Here is a 25,281-nt window from a genome sequence, read left to right as displayed (position 1 = left end):
GATGCATATAGTTCCTTGTGTTCAGCAACTTAAGTACAATTTCTCTTGATCTGAAAGGTCTGAGACTAGAAAGACAAGTTCTATGCTTCCCAAACATCCAACACACAATAACAGATTTAGGATCACTACTAAAATGAAGGGAAAATGGGAAGCACACAGGAGTCACTGTTCAAAGCAACTTTGAAATAAGGCCGGGTACATTCTATTCGACCAGTTTCTTGATTAGAAATCAGCTTTACAGTCTATAATTAATTTTTCTTAGTTCCCTTTTCTGAGTTCTTTGCTTTAGCACTAGAGTCATCAATGGTTTTCATGATACAGAATGAAAAATTGGCTTCAGCAGCCAATTTTCTCAGCTTCCTTCCTACCTATAGTTGTTTGGAAAGTGAAAGCCCTCTTTTGATTTTGTGCTGTTTCTATTCCTTTTAACTTAAACTGAATATTTCTCCCATATAATTCTCTTAAAAACTGTATAGGTCTTCTCTGAAATTTATTGAGTTTTACTCCATTATGTAAAAGCCACACTCACAGATCTCATTGGCATAAGACTTTCTTTGCCCTGGGTTGGTGATAGGAAGATTCAAATAGCTGGGGGCTGGCCCAGTTGGGCTTCCTGAGCACCTTTTCCTATTTCTATGAGGCTTCACAATGTGGCCTCTCATTAAAGCATCTTCAGGATAATCATCCTTCTTATATATCAGCTTAGAGTTCCCAAGATACAATCCTAGGGGACAGAACCTGGAAGAATCCTTATGGCCTTCTATGATCTAGACTTAAAAGTGACATTGCATTACTTCTGCCACGTGCTGTTGTTGACGCAGGTATAAAGGTCTCCCTGTGTAATGCCAGATTCCTGAGACCCCAATAGACCTCCAGGAGCCGAATCCAATGCAATCATACAAGAGTCTTTATTGCAAGCTCGAGCCTAGACTCACAAGTGTTTCCAACGCAGTGGTCCTGAGGAGTGAGTCCTGACCCTTAGTTCAGTGAGAATTTATAGTTTTTTGGGGGATAGTCTATGTGTCACAACATCACACAGCAAATCATTTCATACCGTGGGAAAATCAAACAACAATTCTTAATATTGATTAGCACATTAACTGGTGGGAACAAGTTGGGTAAGGGTGACTGGTAAGTTCAAGTGGTGGATACATTTGAACTGATTGGTTTAGGCCATGAGGGGTTGCAAGAGTGTATATGCTAAACTGCAGGTGGCCTAATCATGTTATCAGTCACCGAAACTACTGGGAGGGTCACCTGGCATTTCAGATTTTCCCTGTCTCATGCTGATTGGTGGGTTGCTAGGGGGTTGCTATGGGTCCTCACCTAGCTTAACTGAGTCAGGGACACCTGGCACTCTACTGTTATTTACAAACAACTCAGCAGGGTGGCTATGTGCCTAGGAGCTCTGTGGGGTTTTCCAAGGACAAGGGTTACGCCCCCTCCCTCTGGACAGGCCTTGAGGTAGAAGCTGGTTTCTCAAAAATGGAGTCATATCAGTTTCTCACCTGATCAATGGGTACAGCTATTTTTTTGGAAATCCTATCTTGTGTATTGCTTCCAGTTGTCATTTCTCAGCTCCTAATTCACCTCCTGCTGCCAGTCTCTCCCCAAACCATTGGTCCTCCTCTTTAATTTCAGTTATTTTTTGAAAAAAAAAAAAAAAGGATCCTATTATTCTACTTAAAAACCTTTTTTTTAAGTCACTCAAGCTTCTTTACTATTGTCCCACTTGTCCCCATGCATATGATTATTTTTCAGGGAAATATAAGCATTATAATGAAGGAAATTAAAGTTTGTTTAGAGGATTTTACTTCATGGCTGCTTTTCATGATCTATCTCTTCAACAATGACTTACTGAAAGTACAATTTATGATGCTAGAAATCTCTTGATTAAGAAGATTTCTCATATTTGAAGATGTATATCAACCAATCAAATCTTTTTATAAATACCCTCTTTTGGTTTCAGAGCTTGGATCCTGAAGCCAGAGGCATATTCTTTTGAGTAATTTGGGTTTGTGTGGAAATGTACTGTGGGTGTGAGGTGGGGAAGGAGGTCATGTTAGCTTAACTGTCTTTATTTAATAGGAACTAATTGCATTCTTGTTTTTTTAATATTTATTTTTTAGTTTTAGGTGGACACAATGCCTTTATTTTATTTTTATGTGGTGCTGACGATCGAACACACTGTCTCATGCATGCTAGGAGAGAACTCTACCACTGAACCACAACCTCATTCCCCTAATTGCATCCTTTTTAAAATATTTGTTTAGTTTTACACAGACATAATATCTTTGCTTATTTTTATGTAGTGATGAGGATGGAACCCAGTGCCTCACATGTGTAAGGCAAGCGCTCTGCCACAGAGCCACAACCCCAGCCCCCAATTGCATTCTTTTTTTTTTTTTTTTAAGAGAGAGAGAGAGAGAGAGAATTTTTTTTAATATTTATTTTTCAGTTTTCGGTGGACACAACATCTTTATTTTTATTTTATGTGGTGCTGAGGATCAAACCCAGTGCCCCGTGCATGCCAGGCAAGCACATTATTGCTTGAGCCACATCCCCAGCCCCCCAATTGCATTCTTTTTTTTAAAAAATTATTTATTTTTTTTTTTTTAGTTTTTGGCGGACACAACGTCTTTGTATGTAGTGCTGAGGATCGAACCCAGGCCGCACGCATGCCAGGCGAGTGTGCCACCGCTTGATCCACATCCCCAGCCCCAATTGCATTCTTTTTTTTTTTTTTTTAAGAGAGAGAGAGAGAGAGAGAGAATTTTAATATTTATTTTTTAGTTTTCGGCAGACACAACATCTTTGTTTGTATGTGGTGCTGAGGATGGAACCCCGGGCCGCACGCGTGTCAGGCGAGCGCGCTACCGCTTGAGCCACATCCCCAGCCCCCCAATTGCATTCTTAATAGCTCAATTCAAAGAATTTTTAAATATTTCTAGCACTTATCACTAGTTCTAAAATGTGAAGGGACATGAGTCATGAAAGTATATTTAGTGATAATTTCATATTATTAATTCATTACAGTTTATTCTTCCATTATGTCCTGTAGCAAAAAGAGGATGAAACAGGGTTATATCTCAGCAAAGCCACCTACACGTCAGTCTTGCAGTCATGGACAATATGGTGGGTTTTTGGATTTGGACAGTTTGAGTTCAAAAGCTGGATAATCATTCTGACCTTGAAAAAGTTGCATCTTATCCAAGTCCTGCCATACCACCAAGGAAAAGAAGAATAAAATACTTTAAAAACATATTGTCAAGTTTAAATAAATTTGATCTTTAAAGATTAGCAAATAGTATTTTCTCTACTTTAGAGTGCCATGCTTCACCAACTTATATCTGTTTAGTGCTTAAAATTCTAGGGCTAAAGAAATCTTAAACTATATTAAGTAGCACAATTTGGCAGGTTAAAGCTTCAGGAGGGAATGCAAGTTGTTTATGGTCACATCCTATGTGACCACGTGACTGGGGCTTGAGCCCAGAGACTTACCTGACATGCCAGCTCTGCTTTCTTTGTATGGATGTGGAGATTAGCCTGCAAGTACATACTGATGAAAAATCAACATTGCATTGAATTGAATAACAATCTGAGTTTCCTTAGTGCTGGTGAATGTGTTGGTATGTAAGCTGCTTTCTATCTAAAGGTGTTCCCAATCTAAGGACACCAAGACTTAAACCAACCTTTCTGCAGTTGTACTGGAATAGCAGCTGAAATAGAGACTTGTGACCAAAGAGGGAGGGTGGTATTAGTTTTGCCTGTAGACAAAGGGAGCTCATCTCTAAAGCTTCATAATTCTAGCCAGTCTTTAGAAGATATTTGTTAGCTCAACAGATGTTTAAGATGTTAAGTCTTTACCAGGAACTGTTTTTAAATTGGTCAGAGGAAAATCAGGCAAATAATGTGCCAAATAGTTTACAACAAGGGAGAGAGATTAGATAAAGAGAGTAATTACCACCATAGGTAATAATTTCCTCATTAGCACTTTGCTCCAGTGGGGAAAGATTTTTTTGTGTTTTGTTTATTGCTATATTCCTGGGCTCATGTTAAGATCTGAGTAAGTATTTGTTCAATCAATGGACTTCCTCAGAAGTGATGTGAACAAACATAAAAGGTATTGACATTTGAAGAACATTAAACTAGACAATCATTAAATACTGGGGGAAAAAAAAAGGCACCCCCCTCCATATTCTCCATGCAAATGAGAGACATTCATCCTACATGGTTCAGAGTAGCATGTGTTTTTCTGACAGCCTGGCTCTCAGATGTAGTTTTGGGGTTTTTTTTTTTTGTTTTGCTTCCCCGCCCCCCACTTTGTTCAATATTAATTTAGAATTTTTCTCTTGCTACAAAACTTATACAAAGAAAAGAACAAATGTACATATCTTACGTATAAATTCACTGAGATTTGGCAAAATTATTCACTTGGATAATTTAAGCTCCTACCAAAATATGAAAATTTATATCACTTCAAAAAAATTCCCTTTTGCTCTTTCTCAGCTATTGTATAAATTAGACCAGGAACTTCTCTATGAATTTGCCTCTGGATTATGTCTTCACTACAGGCTGAGAACCATTACATCAAAAACCCATTAATGCCAAATACAAATCTATGCATACCCAATTATTTTACAAAATAGCCTAAGAAAATGATTTAAAAAAAAAAGAATCAAAAAATGTAACACCAAAAAAAACCCAAGTAACTCAATCAATAAATTGGCTAAGGAATTGAACAGACATTTCACAGAAGAAGAAATATGAATGGTCAAAAATATAGAAAAAATGTTAAACATCTCTAGCAATTATAGAAATGCAAATCAAAATTACACTGAGATTCAGTCTCACCCCAGTCAGAACAGCATTTATCAAGAATACAAGTGACAATAAATGTTGGCAAGGATGTGGGGGAAAAGGTACACTCATACATTGCTGGTGGGGCTACAAATTGGTGCAACCAATCTGGAAAGCAGTATGGAAGAGACTCCTTGGAAAACTTGAATGGGACCACCATTTGACCCTGTTATCCTATTCCTCAGCATATACCCAAAGGACTTAAAATCAGTATACTACAGTGACACAGCTACATCAATGTTTATAGCAGTTCAATTCACAATAGCCAAGCTATGGAACCAAACTAGGCACCCTACAACAGATGAATGGATAAAGAAAATGTATATATACACAATGGAATATTACTCAGCCATAAAGAAGAATGAAATTATGGCATTTGCTGGTAAATGGATGGAACTGGAGAATATCATGCTAAGTGAAATAAGCCAGTTCCCCAAAACTAAAGACAGAATGTCTGTGATATGTGGATGCTAACCCACAACAAGGGAGGGGAAAAATAGAAGTTCATTGGACTACACAAAGAGAAATGAAGGGAAGGGAGGAGGGATGGTAATAGGAAAGACAGTAGAATAAAATGGACATATCTTTCCTATCTTCATATATAAATGACATGACCAATGTAACTCCACATCATGTACTACCACAATGATGGAATCCTAATCAGAACAAGTTATACTTATTCTATGCATATATAATATTTCAAAATATACTCTATGGTCATGTGAAAAAAAAGATGTAGTTTCAATATGGCCATTTCCATCTCTCCTTTCTCACAGTGTCTAGTTAAAGATGGATTTTTTTTTTCTTTTGCAACAGCAGATTTCCATACCCCTTTGTGACCCTAGTGGGGCTTTGCAGAAATTATGTAATCTGCCTCGTAAGTCGAAATATCCAGGTATGGGAGGCTGAGGAGAGCTGAGGGTATTCTGTGGCCTTCATAGACTGCATAAAGTATGTATCCTGAGCATCAGCTGAACATGGACATGGAGAATACTTGACCATGGATTATAGCTGGGCAGAGTGGGTTGAGATGGAGTGTGGGGAGCACCATGCAGGTGATGCTGTTTTGGCACCTTCTTATAGCCACACCCTCTTACTCTTCCCTGCCTTCTAACTAGCTTCCAAGTGGATGTTTCCTTCTGGAAGCGAATGACTCACAACCCACAGACACATGATATTATTTTGCATATCTTACAAATAACAATCACAATAATGAAATCCACTATCTTAACAAGTTGACTGCTATTTTTCCTTGAGCTATCAATTCCTTCATTATATTTGCATAATTTTGAGATATTCGTATTCAGAACAGGGGTTAGCAGGTTTCTACCCTGGTTGGTCATCAGAATCATCAGGGGGAGCTTTAAAGATGTGGCCACACCAAACTCACACATACATCATTTCTGGTTGAGGGCTAGGCATCTGTATAGTGTAGGTGACCCCTGACTTATGATTTTTAAACTCTACAATGATATGAAGAGATATGCATTCAGTAGAAACTTCATTTTGAATTTTGAGTTTTGATCCTTTCCCTAGCAATACGTGGTGTGATATTCTCTCTGGCAGCTGGGAGGCAGTAGTGAGTCACAGCTCCCAGTCAGCCATGTGGTCCAAACAATACTTGCTCTACAGAGTACCATGTTGCTAAGCTCTGATGTTCAGTAGGTGCATTGAATGCATTTTGATTAATGATAGTTTCAACTTGTGTTGGATTTATTGGGACACAACCCCCCACCCATGAAAATCCAGAAACATGTGTATTTTTAGAAAGCTCGACAAAGACTCTTAATATGCACAGAAAGTTGAGAACCATTGAGAGTAGATTCAGTTTTATGCAGCATTTAGAATTAGAAGTTCATTTTTCTGTGCTCACATAATAGCTTAGTCCTTCAGATAATTATTAGATTAAAAATTGGAAGTGGCTAAAAAATACACCCCCCCCCCCCCACACACACACACACATCCCAAATATCAGGTATTTCTTTCTTAGTTTTACACACAGTGCTGAGAGGTGAGTTCCAGGAAGCCCTAGGGGTAGGTGGGAAGTACGTGATTCCTCTCCACAGGCCTGGGGAGACGATTGTTCTCCTGGCAGGACCCAGGAACAAGGCCTCTAATTTGTGAATATGGTGTGAAGCTGAAGGGCAAGAACCACCTCAGGTCTCACATTGGTAATCATAGATGCCAGTTTTTTTCCAGCACACTTTAGTGCATGGCACTATGTTAAGCGTCTATAATCTTCTGTTTATCTCTAATTTTCTCAACTGGAGATAGAAAGTTGATTTGCTACTTTCAGCTGACAGCAGAAATAACCAAAGCTCAATGAAGTAAAGCAACTTGCACAACATCGCATATCTTGTAGGTTATTTATCCAGGATTTCATCATCTATTATCTGACTGTAAAGCCAGATTCTTTTGCAGATCCACAGCATGAATACACAGTCTAGGCTTCCCAAGAGAGAGCCCTGGTTTATTCTTCTTGTCTCATGTTTTTTTTTTTTTTTTTTGTACTAGGAGTTGAACCCAGGGCTGTGTGCATGCTAGGCAAGTGCTCTATCACTGAATTATATCCCAGGTCCCTTTTATTTTCAATTTTGATACAATACAGGGTCTTACTAAGTTTCCTAGACTGGCCTTGCACTTTTGGATCCTTCTGCCTCAGTCTCCTGAGGAGCTGAGATCTCCTGTGCCACCATGCCTGGTTTTTCTTGCGATTATTAATAGCATTTCCTTTCATTCTTATAAGCATCACACAATAAGTTATGTGGTCATCTTTTACATATTGTAATGACAGTACCACAAAACCAAGGCTTTAATTCAAGTGCAGAGGGTGTCAAAGAGTCTAAAAGGAGCAAGGGGGAGGATGGCAGGGTGTCCTCTTAGGTGGTCCAGAAATAACTGATAAGGCAACTGTAGATTTAAGAAGAATGGAGACCTATTAGTTAATAGAAGAGCAAACAGTAAACTGGAGGTGAGAAGGTGTTCTGTAGGGGGAGGTGGTGCTGTGATATATGCACATTCCAGAGGCAGGGTGGGGAGGAGAACATGGTGTCTGTGTCAGGAAAAACAGAAGAACACCAGTGAGTGTCCCCTTGAAATTCATGTTGAGACTAATCCTCACTGTGGTGGAATTAGCAGGGAGCCTTTTGGGAAGTGATTAAATCATGAGGGCTCCACCCTTATAAAGGAACTGAAGGAATCTGGCTTGGGGCCTTTTTTGTTCTTCCACTCTTGCCACAAGAAGACACAGCCTTAACTCTTTTTCCCTCTCAGCCTCTGCCATATATAAGGATACAGCAAGCAAGCCCTCCCCAGACACCCAACACCAGGTGCCTTCATCTTGGGCTTCCCAGTCTCCAGAACTCAATATGAAATAAATTTCTGTCCTTAATAAATTACTCAGCCTTCAGTATTCTGTTATAGCAGCACATACAAATGAAGAAAGTGTTAAAATATGATTTTCAAAAAAAAAATTTAAATTATGATTTCTATGACAGGGACAAATAACATCATTTGAATTGGGGGATTACCTTTACAACATATGAACTAGTAGGGGTCACATTCAGACGACAGCAGAATGGTTAGAACTTGGGCTTATATACCACCTTAGCAAAGAATAATAAATTGGTAGAAAAGTGACAAGATGAAGGAAAAGTGTGTTGGGCTTCCAAGGGTGGCAAAGCATGGAAAGGTAAATAATTGGGGAAACATTGGAACTTAAAGGTTGTTGTAGTATGATTTGCTGTGCAAATTCCTCTCAGTAGCATCCTTTGTATTATCTTTAGTGATAAGTTTATATCCTTTTCCTGATGTAGGAAGTGGGGCCACCTGCTCAAGGAGGATTTTATGATCTGCTTTGAGGCAGATGGAGAGGGTAGAGGGTTGTTTTTATATTTGCTTTTTCTCAGTTGCCTTCAGTTCAAAATAATATTTATGCCAAACTGTCATATTTTGGGATGCCAAATTTAGCTGCTCTGTACCTATGAATGTGTCAACTTACATGGTAAAAGGAACTTTATAGATGTAATTAAATTAAGGATCTTGAAATGGGGAGATGATCATAGATTATCTGGGGGCACATTATAATAGGAATGCAGATGTGTCAGAGTCGAAAAAGAGGACAGAAAGTGAGAAGCAGAGATCGGAGTAATGTGAGGAAGAGGCCATGAGCCCAGAATACAGGCAACCTCTAGAAGCCAGAAAATGCAAGGAACTAGCTTCTCTCTTAGAGCCTCAGGGGAAATAAAGCTCTTCTCATATTTGGATTCTAAACTTCTAACCTTATAAATAATATTTTGTTGTTTAAGCAATAATGTTTCTGGTAATTTGTTATAACAACAATAGGAACCTAATACAGATCCACTGACTCTCAATTGGAGTTATTTTTTTTAATGTTTTTTTTTTTTTTTTTTTAGAGAGAGAGAGAGAATTTTAATATTTATTTTTTTAGTTATCAGCGGACACAACATCTTTGTTGGTATGTGGTGCTGAGGATCGAACCCAGGCCGCACGCATGCCAGGCGGGCGCGCTACCACTTGAGCCACATCCCCAGCCCTCAATTGAAGTTATTAATAGAAGGTTTACAGCTAAGACTCTCTTAATCTCTTCTTCAAAACCATCATTTCGCTGTTTGCACCAATCCCAGACCTGCATCAGTATCCTTGCTCAATTCGAATCAACTCCTTCCTTCTTGCTTTGAAAGATCCACTTTAAATAAAACTTCTAATTCTTAAAAAATTCTGACCTTGCTGTAAATACGGTAGAAAACACTACCAAAGCTTCCAGTAGAAGGTGGTTTTCCTTACCACAGTAAACAATACACTCAGCTTTGTCTAATCAACACATTGTGCTTGGTGAATGCCATGGTTTGGCATTGTTTACTTGTGGTTTATTGTTTAATGTGTCCCCCAAGAGCCCATTGGGAGATGGTGTATTTTGGTGTATTTTGCTGTAGTCATACAAAGATGACTAATTTAGTAATGTTTGGGGAACTAAATTTTGACTGTCATCTGGGTAAAGCCATCAACATTGGCTAGTTTCTTAAGGTGCTGCTTCTAGGGCTTCATAAAAGCTTTGGCTAATACTAATTCTTGCTTTGGGTTTCCTGACCAATAGGTGAAATGGTACAGATTACAAATACTGCATCCTGCTAGAATATTCAAGCCCCCATTGGGTGTGAAGTTTATGCTTCTGTCCTCTCATAGAGGGCCAGAATTTGGGCAAAGGTGAAGAAAGACATGTGCTCCCCTAGGGCTGCGCTAGTGTCTGGGATCTAGCTTGGGTAGAGATTGTTATCAGGATACTCAGGGTAGATCAGTAAGGTTTGAATGGTTCACATTCAATAAACCTCAAGAATTACCGGATGGCAGTTTCCCAAGGTCTTTCAATATAGGGGTCATAACCAGACATTTGGAATCTGTGAATGGGTTGGCCCAGAATTTCCTGGGGAAAGTAGCTTGAAATGCTGTCTCACCACACAGCAGTCCCATTTGGGAAATTAAAAAAAAAAAAAAAAAAATATATATATATATATATATATATATATATATATATATATATATATATATATATATTTAGTTATAGGTGGACACAATATCTTTATTTCATTTTTATGTGGTGCTGAGGATTGAATCCAGTGCCTCATGCATGCTAGGCTAGCAATCTACCTCTGAACCACAACCCCTGTCCAGGAAAATTGTTGATTGAGTCACTAAGACAAGAAGCTTGTTTTGACTCCATTTACTTCTCTAATGTTATAATCCCTGTGACTACCATCATCTTCCATTTTAGCACCCTTTAATTTCCTTATCACCCCCAATAGGCCTGGATTCTTCTGCTTTTCCATACTCTCTATTCAGTTAACAGAATGGTTTCACATGGCTCATGGTTTCACATCTTTGCCTTCTCAATACCAAACCTCAGTTACATCATATCAACGATTCCTTCAAAAAGCCTGATTTTCTTGCCCTTTTGTGCTTCCCCCTTTGTTCCAGTCTGGAGCATCTATATGAACCTCTCTCAGGCTGTCTTCACTTCTGGCTCTGTCTGTTAGGTATTTGTCCCTTCCTGGATTGTGCCACTAGAAGAGAGTGGTTTCTGGCCTCTGTGGGATAGTCATTCTTTCATTTATTTGCCCTTTCACTTCCTTTTTGATGTGCCTTTCTAAGTATGACAGACTTTTGCCAGTCTCATCAAGCTCCACTCCCTGAACCTGACACTCTAAGCAGAAAAAAAAAAAAAAAAAAAAGGATTCCCTGACATCCAAACCCTTTTAACTTTTTTCCCCCCCTAGACTTACCTATTATTCTGCCCATTTCTACCCCTTCTCTCCTATGACATGGTCCCCTGAGAGATCAGCCCCAGGCATGAATTACAGCCAGCACCTCCTTTCTTTGTCATACTCCTTGAAGATTTTTCTTGTATCGCTCCCACCACTTCAGAATGGGAGAGACTTGATTTTCACAAGGTCCTTTCCTCTCAGCCTCTTTGACCTTAACGTCAGCATAAACTAGAATTCTGTGTACTTCCCTTTCTTGTCCTCAGCCTAGACTACAGCTTAACCCATTATCACCTTTGCCCATTTAAAGAGCACAGAAAATAAGCACCAGTTTACTAGGTAGGTGTATAAGATGACCATCAAATGATTTCATGGGAATGTGTTATTTCCTGTAGTTATCAGAACAGGCTTTAGACCGCAGCTTTTCCATTCACAAATGGAAATTTCCAAGAGTTCCAGAAGTAATTTAGGTAGAGAGATTCATGGTTACCAAAATCATGGTGGCCTGATATTAAACCAGAAACCAACATACCACTTTGAAAATCTGTAAGTATTTTATTCTGTGCACCAAAATTCTTTCTCAGTAATCAATGCACACAAGAAAGCCAATTATGTAGTTATTAAGCAATGATCATGATGACTTAATAGCAAGAATAGGGTTCATGGTTTCAATTTATCTTACATGGAGGTAACTGTCTAGAACATTGACATTTGAAGGGCCTAGAAAACTAAATTTGTAGGTCAGAGTTTCCGAGGCCAAGGTTGTGCTGTACAGATATTATTTCTTTGATCTTTAAAATTTATTGGTTCTTTTTAGCTATACATGACAAGTAGAATCCATTTTGATATAATTATACAAACATGGAATACATCTTAGTCTATTAGGATCCCATTCTTGTGGATGTACATGATGGTGAGATTCACCCTGTTGTTTTCATATATGTACATGGGAAAATTATGTCAGATTTATTCCACTTTCTTTCCTTTTCCTATTCCCCCTCCTTCCCTCAATTCCCCATTATCCGATCTACTGAGCTTTTATGTTTCCCTGTCCTGCCCTTATTGTGGGTTAGTTTGTACATATCATTTGACCTTAGGCTTTTGGGGACTGGCTTATTTCATTTGGTGTAATAATTTCCAGATCCACTCATTTGCTGACAAATGTCATAAAGTCATTCTTCTTTATGACTGAGTAATACTCCATTGTGTATACATACCATATTTTCTTTTTTTGATAGGTATTGTAATGTTTAAAGTTTAATATCTATTTTTTTATTGGTTGTTCAAAACATTACAAAGCTCTTGACATATCATATTTCATACATTAGATTCAAGTGGGTTATGAACTCCCATTTTTACCCCAAATACAGATTGCAGAATCATATCGGTTACACATTCACATTTTTACATAATGCCATATTAGTAACTGTTGTATTCTGCTACCTTTCCTATCCTCTACTATCCCCCCTCCCCTCCCCTCCCCTCCCATCTTCTCTCTCTACCCCATCTACTATAATTCATTTCTCTCCTTTTTTTTTTTTCCCATTCCCCTCACAACCTCTTATATGTAATTTTGTATAACCATGAGGGTCTCCTTCCATTTCCATGCAATTTCCCTTTTCTCTCCCTTTCCCTCCCACCTCATGTCTCTGTTTAATGTTAATCTTTTCCTCCTGCTCTTCCTCCCTGCTCTGTTCTTAGTTGCTCTCATTATATCAAAGAAGACATTTGGCATTTGTTTTTTAGGGATTGGCTAGCTTCACTTAGCATAATCTGCTCTAGTGCCATCCATTTCCCTGCAAATTCCATATTTTCTTTATCTATTCATCTGTTGAAGAACACCTTGGTTGGTTCTATAGCTTAGCTATTATGAATTAAGTTGCTATAAGCATTGATGTGGCTGTGTCATTATAGTATGCTGATTTTAAAACATTTGGATATATGCTGAGCAGTGGGATTACTGGGTCAAATGGTGCTTTCATTCCAAGTTTCCTGAGCAGTCCCCATACTGCTTTCCAGAGTAGTATGTTCTCTATTTCATCTTCCTTTAAATCTGTTGGGATCATCAACTGAACTTGAGTAAAGTCTGTTCTTGCTTAGCCTTGGCTATTTTGTGCACTTCAGAATTAAATATTGATTTTACTCATCAGGCTTTCAGAGCTCTAACTTGATGGCACCACGTCAGATCATCAGTGCCTTCTTGATTGCCAAATCCAGTAGCCAATTTTCATTCCCAGCCTTCCTTTAGTATGTTAACTAGCCCCTGGTTGTTCTCTCACATTATTCCCTTGGCTTCTTTCTCCAATCTTGTCTTGATTTTCTCTCTCTCTCTCTCTCTCTCTCATTTTCTCCTTGTATCTCTGATATTGAAAGGGTACTGGGATATGCTACCTCCAACTATACCATTATGGCGTAAAGATTATTTCAAAATCTGAAAGCAATTGAGAAAACTTAAATGCAGGGAAAGCTCTCTATCCTTCTCCTATCTACATAAGAATGGAGCATACATTTCCCTTTGTGAAAGTGCCCTCTTGTTTCTTAACAGGGAAGGAAAAACTCCTTTTTATCAGTGGAGTTGAAGATAACACTGAGATGGGTCTGCATTTTTAAAAAAGACCTCACTGAATAACCCTTACCCTCCATTAGTCTCCCTCTTGTATTTACTTTCCCACATTTACCACCCCTTTTATTAAAATGATATGAAAGTCAATGGGTCTAACTGCTGTTTTGGGTTTTCACTTCTCTCTGAAGGCTTCCATGTACATATAAAAATTAATTTCAAGGAAAATTGTTTGCCTTTTTCCTGCTAACCTGTCTTTTGTGAGTTTAATTTTCAGATCTCATCTAGAGAATATAAGAGGGTAGAAGAAAATGTTTTTCCTACCCTCCAATGTCTTTGCTTGTCTCTGCCTCCTTTAACAGGGCAGAGACAAGCTCTTTTCAACAACTCCCCTTATCCTCTCAGGGCCCCTGATTCTGATTCCTAAATATGATGTTGCTTCTTAGATCTTTATCATTTATTCATCACCTAATATTTGTTGAGCACTTGCATTGTTATCTGACCCTAGGAACAATGACTATCAGAAGAAATGCCTTGAAGTTTACTTTCTAGCGAAGTGAATTTTAAAATAAGGACATAAATTTATAATATATCAGATGTTAGTAGGGAAATGTAGAAAAATAAATCAGGCTCAGAAGATAAATATAATAATCACACTATTGATATTTAGCAAATATCATTCTTTAAATATTATGATATGTCAAGAACTGTGCTAAATCACTTGTCTTCATAATTTAATCCTTAGTAAATATTATTATTCACATTTTGCAGAAGAGGGTTCTCATTGTTCAAAGTCACCACTAATAAAAGAGTAATCTAACCACAAAACTGTTTTCTTAATTCACATTCTACAGTGCCAAATAAACACCAGCAATTGCACTCAAACCATCTGAAGAGATCTGAAAAAAAAGTACAGACATCTGTGCTCTAATCCAGTTTATATTTCAATAAACATCTTTAAAAGTGGAATTAGGAAAAAGTGCCAGAAAATACTGGAGGAGAGACAGACTTCCCTCCCCCCTTAGTTCTTATGTGGGCTCTTTGACTGACCCTAGGAACCCAATTACCACAAGTTCTGATTAACAGAGAAATGCATAAAATTTTACTATATTTACATGTGCAAGAAGTATCTTCACACGAGAGAGAAAACTGAAGACACCACCAAGGCATGATGCTTTTATATGTTTTAGAAAAAAAAAAATTATGAAGGAATGACACAACAGAAGGATATCTGGACCAGGGTGCTAACTTCTAGGGATGTTAATAAGAGATATAGGAGGACGGTGGCTGTGCAAGCTAGTGGAAGATAAGGGTTACTCTGGAGTTTGTTTATTCAGATCCAGTGCAGCTCCAATGATCAGTCTGTAGAGACCAAGGCTATTTTCCATCTTTGATATGGGAAATGCATCCCTGCTCGAAGAATGTTCATGGTTTGCTGTATGTAGGGAAAGACAGGCTAAGTGGCTCCCTCTGAAGTTAGTTCCTCAAGTGATTTCAGCTTAAAATAGTCAATATACCAATATGGCACATTTTAAGATGGCATGTCCTTAATTCTTTGGACATGAGACTCTATTCTTGACCCCTATTTCCAACTCCTAATAGTCTGTCAAAAATCTTATTTGAGCCGGGTGCAGTGGTGCATGTAATCCCTGTTTTCTTAATTTGCATTCTACAGTGCCAAATAAACACCAGCAATTGCACTCAAACCATCTGAAGAGATCTTAAAAAAAAAAAAAAAGTGCAGACATCTGTGCTCTAATCCAGTTTACATTTCAATAATCATTTTTGAAAGTGGAATTAGGAAATATCTATTTTGGAAAAGTGCCAGAAAATATTGTAGGAGAGACAGACTTCCCTCACCCCCTTAGTTCTTATGTGGGCTTTTTGACTGACCCTAGGAACTCAATTAATACAAGTTCTGATTAACGGAGAAATGCAATTAACAGAGGAGGCTAAGGCAGGAGGATCACAAGTTCAACACCAGCCTCAGCAACTTATCGAGGCTCTGGATAATTTAATGAGGCCCTAGGCAACTTAGTGAGACCCTCTTGCAAAATAGAAACTAAAAAGGGCTGGTGTTTCAGTTAGCATTTTCAGAATAGGAGGAAAAGCTGATTTGGGGGCTCACGATTTCAGAAGTCTCAGTCCATAGACAGCTGGCTCCATTCTTCAGGGCTTTAGATGAGACAGAGCATCATGGTGGAACAGTATGGCGGAGGGAAGCAGCTCACATGATAATCAGAAAATAGAGAGATTTGCCACTTGCCAGATACAAAATATATAACCCAAAGGCATGCCCCCCAATGCCCACCTCCTGTAACTACACCCTACCTGCCTTCAGTTAGTACCCAGTTAATTCCCATCAAGGGATTAATTCACTTATTGAGTTAAGGCTCCTATAATCCAAACAATAATGGATTATAAGGCTCTTATAATCCAAACCCTTAATGTTCTTGCATTGTCTCACACATGAACTTTGGAGGATACCTCAAACCAAACCATAATAGCTGGGGATGTGGCTCACTAGTTAAGTGTCCCTGGTTCAATCCCTGGTATCAAAATACATAAATAAATGAAAATGTGTATAAAACAGAGAAAGCTACTTTCTTTCCAGACCTCCTCCTTTCCCTCTATTTTTCATATTTATTTATAATTATCATTCTTACAAATTTAGAAACCAGGTATATTAGTTTATGTCCAGTCAGGAGAGAAAGGACACAGTAATCAGAAAGTTTTATATATATACCTTACTATAACAGGGTAAAAGTAAAAAAATCTAGGTTAGAAGGAAGTGAAGTATAGAGAATCTAAAAATGGCAGATTAAAGAAGGAGCCACCAACCCCATGGCTGAAAGAGAACAAAGAAGGACCCTACCCCTCCAGGACTGGAATTCAGGCCTTATTGGAGAGGATGGTAGAGGAGACGCTGTGCCTGCAGAACTTGCCAGAAATCAGTCTTCTAGGATGCCAAGGAAAGCTGTTCACTGGAGCAGGCATTCCACTAAAAACCATCTGAGGGGGTCTCCTGAGGGGTGACTGAGAGCTGCCAAGAACTGGAAAAGCTTCCAGTGTTAGGGGGCGGGCTCTGGAAAAATGCGCAAGCATGAGTGCACCAGGAAATGAACCCCTTTCCTCCTGTGCCCTTTACTGACAAAGCTTAACATTGTGCCAGCTGGCAAAGGAAACACATTTAAAATTCCGGTCTAATCTCACAGAGCAAACTTTGAGTGAATTTGGATCTGAGAGGTATAAATTGTTCACTGGTACATGGGGGGATTATCCAAGGCTTCTTCCTTCCCTGGTTCAATTGGCACCACATCCTGCTGAGCTTCTCCTGGAAATGTGCAGGCATCCCCATGACTGCATCATCATCTTCTGCCTCCTCAGTGGTCGTCTGCTGCTCAGCTGTCCCCATTTCTGTATTCTTCCCTCTGCTTCCAGAGATATTTTTCTTGAAGTCAAATACATCTAGTGATGGACTGGGCAAATAAATCCTTTCTGAATTTATAAAGGATACAAATTCAACTTTTTCCATTATCTGAATAAAGTCCCTTTGGGTATTTCGATTAATACCTTCCAGGAAGGGTTCATTCAAGACAAATCCAACAATAGTTCGCAAGTAGGATATTATAGCCCTTAGGCCAGACATTCATCAATCAGCAATTGAAACTGATGACTGGTCACAGGACTGTGTAACTGATGTGATTCTGCAATCTGTATACGGGGTAAAAATGGGAGTTCATAACCCACTTGAATCAAAGTGTGAAATGTGATTTATCAAGAACTATGTAATGTTTTGAACAACCAACAATAAAAATTAAAAAAACAAAAACAAAACCAAATTTAAATGATATCCTTAAGAGTACAGCTAGAGACTGAACAGTAATGGTCAATTAGAATGGTCAACTTGATTGGATTAAGAAATGGGGATTGAGAGAATTTGGGGTGTGTTAATGAGGGTGTGTCTAGGAATGATTGGCATGTAGGATAGCCAACTGAAATGGAGACTCCCTAAGCGGGTAGGCAACACCGACCAATAGGATAAGGGCTTGGATGGAATAAAAGTTGGAAGAACAAGTAAGCAGCAGCAGATGCAAGCTGGATTCTTTTTTTTTTTTTTTAATTTTTATTGTTGGTTGTTCAAAACATTACATAGTTCTTAACATATCATATTTCACACTTTGATTCAAGTGGGTTATGAACTCCCATTTTTACCCCAAATACAGATTGCAGAATCACATTGGTTACACATCCACTGTTTTACATATTGCCATACTAGAGTCTGTTGTATTCTGCTGCCTTTTCTATCCTCTACTATCCCCCCTCCCCTCCCCTCCCCTCCCATCTTCTCTCTCTACTCCATCTACTGTAATTCATTTCTCCCCCTTGTTTTTTTTTCCCTTTCCCCTCACTTCCTCTTATATGTAATTTTGTATAACCATGAGGGTCTCCTTCCATTTCCATGCAATTTCCCTTCTCTCTCCCTTTCCCTCCCACCTCTCGTCCCTGTTTAATGTTAATCTTCTTCTCATGCTCTTCCTCCCTACTCTGTTCTTAGTTGCTCTCCTTCTATCAAAGAAGACATTTGGCATTTGTTTTTTAGGGATTGGCTAGCTTCACTTAGCATAATCTGCTCTAATGCCATCCATTTCCCTGCAAATTCCATGATTTTGTCATTTTTTAATGCAGAGTAATATTCCATTGTGTATAAATGCCACATTTTTTTAATCCATTCATCTATTGAAGGGCATCTAGGTTGGTTCCACAGTCTAGCTATTGTGAATTGTGCTGCTATGAACATCGATGTAGCAGTGTCCCTGTAGTATGTTCTTTTTAGGTCTTTAGGGAATAGACCGAGAAGGGGAATAGCTGGGTCAAATGGTGGTTCCATTCCCAGCTTTCCAAGAAATCTCCATACTGCTTTCCAAATTGGCTGCACCAATTTGCAGTCCCACCAGCAATGTACAAGTGTACCCTTTTCCCCACATCCTCGACAGCACTTGTTGTTGTTTGACTTCCTAATGGCTGCCAATCTTACTGGAGTGAGATGGTATCTTAGGGTGGTTTTGATTTGCATTTCTCTGACTGCTAGAGAAGGTGAGCATTTTTGCATGTACTTGTTGATTGATTGTATGTCCTCCTCTGAGAAGTGTCTGTTCAGGTCCTTGGCCCATTTGTTGATTGGGTTATTTGTTTTCTTATTGTTTAACTTTTTGAGTTCTTTGTATACTCTGGATATTAGGGCTCTATCTGAAGTGTGAGGAGTAAAGATTTGTTCCCAGGATGTAGGCTCCCTATTTACCTCTCTTATTGTTTATTTTGCTGAGAAAAAACTTTTTAGTTTGATTAAGTCCCATTTGTTGATTCTAGTTATTAACTCTTGTGCTATGGGTGTCCTATTGAGGAATTTGGAGCCCGACCCCACAGTATGTAGATCGGAGCCAATGTTTTCTTCTATCAGACACAGTGTCTCTGATTTGATATCAAGCTCCTTGATCCATTTTGAGTTGACTTTTGTGCATGGCAAGAGAAAGGGATTCAGTTTCATTTTGTTGCATATGGATTTCCAGTTTTCCCAGCACCATTTGTTGAAGATGCAAGCTGGATTCTTTTTGAACAGGTTCTTGATTGCTGCTGTGATATATCAGACTGTCACTTCTTCACTCTTCCAAAATGGACTCAGCCAGTGATTCACCAGAAGCCTTTGGTCTCACACTAGGGTAACACTGTTGATAGCTCTTGTTCTGGGGCTTCAGCCTCTTGGACTGCACAACTACTGGTTCTTCCAGATCTCTAGCCTGCAGATGGCCATTGTGTACTATCCAACTTCTGGTGGCCTAAGCCAACTAAATCATCTTTTATAGTTATACTTCCTGTTGATTCTGTTCCTCTAGAGGACCCTAATACAAACAGTTTTATCCAAATTTGTTGTTCAGCTCAGTGATAAAATTTCCTCAATTCTTATGTTGATGCTATATGACTATTAAAACACTTCTCTCCATTGCTAGCTCACCATTCCTTATTATTATTATTATTTTTTATCATCTCTGCCTACACTCTCAAGATTTGCTTAATCATTTTCTTTACTCCTACTATACTGGCATTTTTAAGGCCTGGCCCATAATTCCTACCTCTCTTGCTCTTTCAGGATGATTGTTTCCACCCTCAAATTATGTTTCTGATTATCAAAATCTGCCACTTTTTGGGGGTGGGGTGGGGTGGGGGAGTTGAGTACCAGGGATAGAACTCAGAGGCACTCGACCACTGATCCACATCCCAGGCCCTATTTTGTATTTTATTTAGAGACAGGGTCTCATTGAGTTGCTTAGCACCTCATCGTCATTGCTGAGGCTGGCTTTGAACTCATGATCCTCCTGCCTCAGCCTCTGGTGCTGCAGGGATCACAGGCATATGCAACCGTGCCTGGCTCAAAATCTGCCACTTTTTGAGCAATTATTATACGCCAGAAACTATGTTTATTTCTTTGTATGTTTTATCATATTTAATTCTTATAATAATCTTAAAAAGGTATTATTACAATCCCCATTTGCATAAAGCTAAAAAAAAGTTGTATAATTTGCTCAATTCACAGCTTACAAGAACTAAGATTTGATCTTAGATCTGACTGCATAACTGTTGCCTTAATCTTATTGTATGCTAACAAACATATTGCCAACCCAGATTTCTATTTTGAACATGAGACTGGGGCCTCACACCTGTGGGGACACTTTAGAGACAATCAGTAAAGAAAAAAAAAATGGAGACTTGCTTTGTATTTCCCAATTCTTAGTGGAAAAAAAAATCTTGGTAGCTGGTTTTGATGCATGTTATTGATGTGCAACAGTTAATGAGAACACCAGGTTTTCACTCAGGAACTTTGACATTAATGTGAACAAACTGATTCCCACATTTCTCCAATTTTTCCCTTCTTATATTTCTCATATTGTTAATATATCACCATCCATGCAAATATAAGACATTTTGGAGACATCCTAGAATGCTTCTGCTCCCTTACCCTCTTTAATTGGCTTTGAATCCTAAAGAATTTACCCCAGAGATATCATTTCCACTATCACTTCCTAACTGATCTTCTTTCTTTTAATGTCTCCATACTATAAGTTCATCCTATATCTTGCTGCAAGGATCATCTTAATTTTTCCAAGATTTGTCTTTTGAGGACTATTCAAGTAGCTATTTTATTATTTTGCACAAAGAAAAATGAGGCAGGGATATGTTGAATATCTAGTTAAAATATCAGAAAGCAAAAAGATCATGGCAGGGCTGGGAATGTGGCTCAAGTGGTAGCGCACTCACCTGGCATGCGTGAGGCACTGGGTCCGATTCTCAGCACCACATAAAAATAAAAATAAAGATATTAAAAAAAATGGTCAAGATGGTAAATTAAAATTTAAAAATATCATGGCAGTTAATGGCATATTGGACATTCTTGAGTCTTATTTTTTGCTGTTGAACATTTTGAACTGCAGTTAGCATGTGAGCAGATGCAAGGAAAACCATAAGACAAGCCTGAAGAGCTAACCAGGAGGATTTTTGTTTTCATCATTCTGAAATAATTTGTAAACAGAAAATCTCTGTAAGTTATGTCTAGAAATGAAAACAGGAATCAAGTTATCTAGGTTATCAAGTTATATACAGTTCATAGAGTGAACTCAACCTCGAACACATAAAGATTTTGGGGTGTGGTGTGTGTGTATGCAAGAAAACTATATATATGTTAAATGTGTATATATGTAAAGTATGTATATTTTACACACATACATATATATATAGTCTAGTTGTATGTTTTTCAACTGGTGGATCCTATATCTGAGTTATGTAAAAGGGAAATTTTGAGTCCTAAATATTGCTCTCATCTACAGACTGAAATAAATGTAGTTGGCATCTATAAAAGTAAGTGTTCAAGCATATGAAATAGTAGTGAAACACAAACTTAAAGTGTGACCAAAGTCATAGTAGTTTGCTTCGTGATAAGTTTTTCTATCAATGGATGCTAATTATAACTACCCTTGTGCAAGCTTAATTCTTTGATGTTAGGAAAGGGCTCCACATACTTGAAAATATTAGCCAACATTAACCTAGCCAAATATATCTCAATACTTTATAGTTTTGGAAAAAAGGATTTCAAGTGGAAATGCTGAATTGAAGATGGATGTAGTAGTCTAGAATTTCTGGAAAGTCTGGACTTAAAATATAAATTGTGGAGTCATCAGCATGTAATATTGTTTTAAAGTCATGAGTCTTGATTTGATTGCTGACTGATTGCTCATCACTCAGATTACAGATTTAAAAAATAGGAGGGGTTTTATAGATTTTTTAAAATATAGGAGAGGCTCAAGGACCAAGCTGTAGATTTCTCCAATATTAAGAGACCGAGATGATATTCAGGAATAAACAAAAGAGAATGACTGCTGAAAAAAAAATAGAAAATCAAGATGATGTGTTTCCTGGAATTCAAATGAATCAAGCATTTAAAGGGAAGAGAGGGTGTTTAATTGTGTAGAATGTTGCTGACAGGCTGACTAAGGTGAGGACTGAGATTGGCCATTGGATCTCACAATAGGACCATCACTGGTGACTCTGGCCAGAGTAGTGTTGGTAAAATGTGGGGAAAAAACTCTTTTTGAGTGGTGTAGGAGAGAATAAAGCAAAACTGGAAATGAGGAATTTAGAATTTGGAATTAAAATAATTTTGCTGTGAAGGTAAGGAAAATTAGAACAGTAGATGGAGGAAGAGTAGAATCCTAGAGTCAAGAGGGTTTATGTGTAGTTGTCATTGTGGTTGTTTTTATGATGGGAAAAATAATAGCATGATCGCATACTGAGGGGAATATTCCTAGAGAGAGCTACTTCACATCTGTTAATTCTACTAATTAATCTCTTCCTGTTTTTAAGCTAGATTACATCTCTCTCTCTCTCTCTCTTAGAATTATATCTATTTTTGATAATTAAGCTTTCCGACTTCCAGGAAAGCTGAATGCTATCTCTGTGTCCTGCCTCTACCCTATTTTTCTTCAAACTACTATTTAGGTCAACAAAGAAATCCTCACTGGCAGTGCTAATAGTTATTTTTTTCCACTATTTCTGCTTAGTGGGATGATTCTGATCCACCCTCTTACTTGTTGCTACTCTTCTAGTTGGTTTACGGGTCATCACCCTCTCCTCAGTCTCCTTTCCCCTCCCTCTGTGTCTTCTCAGCCTATTTCGCCTGCTTGTGCTCTGCCCGCCCCTCAGCAGTTGGCAACCCTGAGGCCCTGTCTTGATTCTCCTCTCCGTGTACTTCAGGGTTATCAGCTCCAGTCCCGTGCCTTCAATTTCTAAGCTATTTATGGCTCAATAACTTATAGAAAAATGAGGACATCTGCATTGACTGTGTGCCAGACACTTTGCTACCTTTATATCTGCCTTGTCTCACTCAATCTACACCACTTCTCTGAGTATTTCTGACTTCACTTTCAAATAAGGAAATTTAATGCTCAGTAAGGCTCCAAATCTCACCCAATCCCACAAATTAGTAAATAGCAGAACTTTGAACCCATTGTCTATTTGACTTTAAAGCTGTTGTTATAACGACTGCATTTTATTCTCCTCTAAACCTCTAACTCAGTTAACCTTAGTTTTAGATGGGGACATTCGACTACCTAATAATGTATGTAGCTTAGCATTTCCACCTTAGTGGAGGTTAAACTAAACTCATTACTTGCCCCTTACTCCAGTCCCCTTCCCATACCAGCCAAATGTCCCTATATCAATACCTCCTCCTCTAATATTCCTTATTTCTTATCATGATGTCTCCTTCAATTCATTCTTTAAGTCTAGAACATTTTGGATTTTTCTTTTTTTGGATATTTCTCATATAATCTTTTTTTTTTTATTAGTTACACATGACAGTACAATGATCTTGACATTTCATATATTTGAATCAAATGGGGTATAATTTCTCATTTTTCTGATTGTACAAGTTGCAGAATCACATTGGTCATACAGTTTGGATTATTCTTAATCCCGCATCCTTAAGTTTGTTGGTCTCCGAGTCACTGGAGAGGTGCCTCTGCATGGCAGTACAGGTGACATTTTCCTCTGCTTCCTAACTGACATCTTGCTGCCTGGCTCCTTACCACAGTTGATCTGCCTCACAGGTATCAGGATTAGCTTTGGAGAAAGTCAATCTGATCATTCCACTTCACATAAAAATTTCTCATGGCCCTTGTCACTACAGAAGCATTTTCATTCTCCTTAGAATATCACTCTATAAATGGTCTTGCCTTCCTTTTTAGTCAGAGACATCATGAACACATGCAAAGGCTTATATTTCAATATATACATAGATACCTCTTTTGCTAAAGGAAAGAAAATTAGTTTCAAAATCTTTGCTAAAGCTTAAGTACTTTAGCAACTAAAAATAAATTACTACTTATTTTTCTCAATGGGTAACATATAACTATTGTCATGTAAGTCTTCTCAATTTTTTATGTCAAAACCACTCTTATTCAAAACTATACACCAACAATAATTTCACGTAAAAACTCTCATTTTAACTAATATTCTCATCTAGGTTTGTTCTCTGGCTGTGGATCTTGAAATTAACACTTACTAATTTTGCATAAAAAATCTTTGGGAACATATGAATGATAGAGTGGAAATGGTGAAGGTAGGGATACTGACACAAGGGTGTTTTCAAAACAGGATCAAGATGAATTTGTTCTTTTTTTTTTAATGTGCTTATTCACCTGAGAAACATTTAATCTAATTTGGATATATGCACAAACTTAAAAGGTTCAATTTTAACTTGATAAGTAAAGAAATATTGAATGTAGGGTTATTTCAAAATTTGTTCTTCATTAATATTCACTTTTTGCTTTTATTGGTACATTATAGTTGTACATAATAGTTGAGTTCATTTTGACATAATCATACATGCATGGAATTTAATTTACTCCATTTTGAATTCGTTCTTAATAGCCTAATTAGACTAAAAAGAATTCTTTATGGTCTTTTATTAGATTCCAAGAAAGGAATTCAGATAAAGCCTAAAAATGAAAGATTACATTTGGTAACATACTAAACATATCTGGGACCAGACCTCAATATTCTAGTCTTTCAACCAAACATTATTAATGTGTTTCCATGAGGCTAGTAGGAGTTTACAGCCTCTAAACATTCCTGCAATTTCTCACACAGGGGCCACCTCGTATCCAAACTATAACATACTCCAACCTACTTATCCCACACCAACTCAATGATTAGTAATTTAACAAGCTTTTTTTTTCTTCCAAATGCATTCTTCCCATTTCCTGCAGCTTCCCCTCAGCCCTGTTCCATTTAATTTTTCTTGTTCTTTTATAAGGGAATCTCTTCTTCATGGGCACTTCCCATTTGTTCTATATACTGGCTCCAGCTGTCCTCAGGGACAAATCAAGACTTTTCATGTCTCACTGACATTTCTTGGAAGGGCTCTTTACCTGCTGAGCCTGTTGTGCAGCTTCCTGGGGAGACATGAGCACTCTGGAGTCACCACATTAGGTTTGAAACACTTGGCTCAGCCATTTAGTAGCTGTTTGGTAT

At 38.1% G+C, this 25,281-nt stretch overlaps 1 protein-coding gene across 1 annotated transcript in view; it reads left to right on the top strand.

The window, feature by feature from the left end:
- Asns (asparagine synthetase (glutamine-hydrolyzing)) overlaps window positions 1-25,281 on the top strand; it is a 157,002-nt gene that overhangs the window by 110,124 nt on the left and 21,597 nt on the right. The window lies entirely within an intron of this gene.

The sequence above is a fragment of the Marmota flaviventris genome, chromosome 1 (genome assembly GCF_047511675.1).
Source record: "Marmota flaviventris isolate mMarFla1 chromosome 1, mMarFla1.hap1, whole genome shotgun sequence".
NCBI classification, from domain to species: Eukaryota; Metazoa; Chordata; class Mammalia; order Rodentia; family Sciuridae; genus Marmota; species Marmota flaviventris.
The sequence above is the reverse complement of the archived record's forward strand: the minus strand, read 5'-3'. Positions and strand labels throughout refer to the sequence as shown.